General features: G+C 37.8%; 1 pseudogene; it reads right to left on the bottom strand.

Moving 5' to 3' along the window:
- Window positions 1–4,572, bottom strand: part of LOC103919226 — a 29,702-nt pseudogene that overhangs the window by 19,534 nt on the left and 5,596 nt on the right.

Below are 4,572 nucleotides of genomic sequence, written 5' to 3'. Positions count from 1 at the left end.
GGGAGTTGGACTTGATGATCCTTATGGGTCCCTTCTAACCTCAGCTAGTCTATGATTCTATGATCAGAGCAAGAGTTTTTTGGTTTTTGGGTTTGTTTTTTTTTTTAAATAAAAAGGGACCAAAAAAAAAAAAAAGACACAGTGATACCACAGGGGTCATGACCATCTGACAGTTTTGGCAGTTGTTTATTATCAGCAGGGAAAAAAAAAATCTCAAAGAACACTCCTGCACTTAATTCTGATATTCTCAGTGAAAGAACTTGATATAGAATATGAATGATTTTACTTCTGAAATGTCTTTATGTGTTTGTACTGTAAAAAAAAAATCAAATTCACTATTAGCAGGTCTTTTTTTATTGAAATGAAATGTTTAATTCAAACAAAAGGCTGTTTGATGTTCTTATTTGTAAAGGAAATAGACATACTTGGTTTTGGCTAATGAATAACCATTTTTTTTCCACCTACTCTTTGAAACTGTCAAAATTACAATGATTAGGTAAAAAAAAAAATTGATGTGTGCCCTTGAGGCTAATTTGCTAATACAGGTCAGCAAGATATTATTGCTCTTTCCCAAGCAGGAAAAGAGGCTCAGTTAAGGGGTCGGTCTTCAGGTAACAGTGATATCTAGGCTACGTGCTCATGCAGACCATGCTTTCCCATGCAGGCTGATACCGAAACACTAAGGAGACATACGGTTTTCTTTGTCGAAGCGAAGTAACTAAATGTTCTGCAGACTGGACATTCTATAGATAAAAGGAATCCTTGAAGCTCTGTGTACAGGGGTGGAATGGATAAGGAAGTTATGCTGAAATCAGCTACTGCAACTAGGTGAAAAGACTGAGTTCAATTAGCGGACACAGTGAGGAAGACTATCGACGACCACCAGAGCACCCTGGAAGACCACCAACGAACATAAGAGCACATGCGTTAATGACTTTTGCATATGTTAATGAGTTCCAAGAAATAACATGATATGCTAATCATTTCTCAGAAATCTAATGAATATGTATATTCTGATTGTACATAACTCCCATAGTTGAGCAGTCCGGCGTGCACACTAGGTGGAGCGATCCCCTGTGCGCCCGGCGCCGCAATAAAGAATGCCTGCTTTCTAAAACTCCAAATTGAGTCTTAGAGAGTTTTTCATCTGCCGACTTACGGTAACAAGACCATCGTATGATTTAAGGATCATCTAAGGTTCAAATACTTGCAGGATGTGGATGCTTACATTGAACATCACAATCCATGTGATTCAGAAGCACATAGCACCACAGGCTCAAATCTAGGACCAGAGCTTCCTAAATCACCGAGAATATTTTTCCCCACATGCACACGCTACAAAACATTTGGGATTTTCAGAAATCACAGGCTGTGTGCTCTACCACAGGCATTACAGCACTCCTCATTGATGATGCACCATAGGCAGGCAGTTTATGGAGCCCTGCTGCAGTGAAATATTCACGTACTCAGAAACAAACAGCACAACACGTGGAAGTGCAGCCATGCTTTTAGTTTTAACCTTGGGGAAATACTTGTAGCAAGCCAGCAAGACATTGTAGAGGTTTGATATGGTCCCACCTAATGAAGTGGAAATGACAGACGGAGTTTGAGTTTTGAGTAGTTTATTCTTTCACAGAAACTGAACATTACATTCTTGGAGATCTTGGGCCAGGATCCTCAGTGTGAGCCATCACCATTCATCCAACCATATATTAATTCCTTGAGAGGCAAGAGATTAACTCTCCAAACACTTCCCAGGCTGCCTGCTTGCATAGTCTGCCACCTGACATCAGATCAGAGGATTTCTTCTCCACTCTAGCCCATTTTGTACTTCCTCAGTTTTGATAATGCTAGAAAACTTAGTCTGGGACATGGGAAGGAAAGGATTTTTTTTTTTTCCCCTCCTAATTATTATTTAAACAGTTGCGCTTCCTAGGCCCATTTGACCCTCTTCCTCTTCCTTCACCCATCAAGTCCTATGTTTTAGCAGAACACCAAAGCACTGAGGAGGAAGAATTAGTTGCACCCAAGTCATTGTCACTGCAGTTAATGTCTTTTTAAAAGTTTATTATGTTGTTTTATTAAGGCTGATTTCTGATATCTAATTGAAGACTACTTTAATTCTAGTATCTCCAAATCTGGAGATGCTTCTAGCTGGGATTTTTTAGGCTGAGAAAATATTTTACCACATTTTTACAGTATTTTTCAGTGGTCACAATTTATGTGTTGAAATTATAAATAGTATTTAAAAAAAATAACCAAAGTTACCTGCCTTCAGAACAGATCCACTGCTGTTTACATCTAAATTAAAATGAAAGTGCAAGTTATTGCCTGTCTCACTGCAAGCTCTTTTGCCCTCTTGAAAACTCATCCTCCTCTACAGCCTGATTTAAGTACAAAGTCTCTCTCAATTCAGTGGGGCTAGAAGACTTCACAGACTGACACAACCCATAAACAGGTTTAATTACCTTGCTCTACTTATCTGGATAAAACATGCCATCTGCTTAAAATTCCCTCCATCCAATCCTTTCATGCATCTTCTTCAGAAAAATCTGCTCCGTGATAGGGAACACAGGAGCCATTTCATATGTAAACCTATATATACACTTTTTTCTTTTTACACAAAGGTAACAGCTTATTTTAAGAGTATTTCATGATCCAGGAGAAATGTAATCAAATGGAGGCTTTCATTTAGCAAGACCACAGAGCACTAATATTTGCCTTTCTGCAGAGGAGAAAGATACTGCATTTCTGATAGACAGACATGTTAAGTGGGCACCATACAGTCTGTGATTGTACCTACTGCTTCTAAAAGCTGTAGTTCACATTCAGGTTTTTACTACAAAATTTACATAATTTATGTGTGAGCTGTGAACTATGGTTTCCTGAACTGAAACACTCCAGTTTTGCAGAGTCATACCTCAAGTTATTTTTGCTGAGAATTTACACTGGACTGTGTAGCATAGTCTTTGTGCCACACCATCACATTTGAGATGCTCTGCGTGGGGTCTGTAGTGATGTTGGGTGACTACAATAACCCCAAAGCATCAAGTACTGATTTAAGGTAAAATTACAGTCCTGTCAGTTTATGCTCCATGGAGCGAGGGGGTTTGACAGCTACCTGACACGTGTTGTAGAGGGAGTTAAAAATTCTTTAACCAAAATTGACCTCTAAGACAGTCAGGAAACCAATACTGCCTAATAAGATCCATTTAGTACACTGACATTATCATGCAGTACCAGCCCACTTCACCACACAACTCCAAATAAGTCTGAAGATAGACACAACTCCTAGCCAGTAACGTAAGTATTTACATGGGCTTGGTGAAAGGCTTGCAGGCTGTTTTCTGTTACCTGGAATGCAGAGGACAATGCACTGCGTTTGGCAAAAGTGAATTACATAACATGCAAACCCACTATTTGAAGACTTGCATGTAATTGAAGTCACTTTTACTTAGTTTACACTGCTCTATTAGATTACAAAGCCATATGGATTTTTACCTGAAAACAGATTTATAAGAGGTGCTTATAAGATATAGATATGCACTATTGCCTAGTATTAGAGCCCAAGGGAATGCTTTCTCTTTTCCTTTAATCGAACTTTCCTATAAACTTTCTGCCTGTCAATTATTTTAAAATACGTGGCTACAACGAGCCTGATACAGTAAGTTTATTCAATACAGACTTACTAGACACAACATTCAAGCACTGGTATTTTCTGTTAAACCAAAGTCTGTAACACAACATTCTAATTTAGCTTAGAATGTCAAAGAAAATAATTATAATCTAACCTGCCTGTCAATTATTTTAAAATACGTGGCTACAACGAGCCTGATACAGTAAGTTTATTCAATACAGACTTACTAGACACAACATTCAAGCACTGGTATTTTCTGTTAAACCAAAGTCTGTAACACAACATTCTAATTTAGCTTAGAATGTCAAAGAAAATAATTATAATCTAACCAGCCCAGATAAATATATCAAACTGTTACCGTAAATTGGCAGATGAAGAACTCTAAGACTCAAATTGGAGTTTTAGAAAGCAGGCATTCTTTATTGCGGCGCCGGGTGCAAGGTGGAATTTCCACAAATCAAGCACTGTAAACCACTGATCAACCTCTCTCAATGCTGTTAAAAGTGTATATGGATTTGCAACTACAGGGTGTATGTCTTTAACTGTCTGATTTATAGCCCTTAAATCTTGTACCAATCTGTATTCACCTGAAGGTTTTCTTACTGGCAAAATTGGGGTATTATATTCCGATTCACATTCTTCAAGAATTCCAAATTTTAAAAATTTATCAATCAATTTCTTAATTCCTTGTCTTACCTCTGGCTTAATTGGATATTGCTTAATTCTTACTGGTTTTGCCTGTTCTTTTAACTCTATTTTTACAGGTTGTGCTGTTTTTGAATTACCAGGTACGTCTGTATCCCAGACTATAGGTATAACAGCCTGATCTACTTCTTGTGGTATTTGTTCCTTGACCTTCTCCTGTATCATCAATATTTCACCTGTCTTTGATTCTGGTATTTTTAAAAGAATTTCTCCTTCCTCAAACACTATTT

Source organism: Pygoscelis adeliae, unplaced genomic scaffold (genome assembly GCF_000699105.1).
Source record: "Pygoscelis adeliae isolate BGI_AS28 unplaced genomic scaffold, ASM69910v1 Scaffold6, whole genome shotgun sequence".
NCBI classification, from domain to species: Eukaryota; Metazoa; Chordata; class Aves; order Sphenisciformes; family Spheniscidae; genus Pygoscelis; species Pygoscelis adeliae.
Note: the sequence above shows the minus strand (reverse complement) of the source record. Positions and strands in the feature narration are given on the sequence as shown.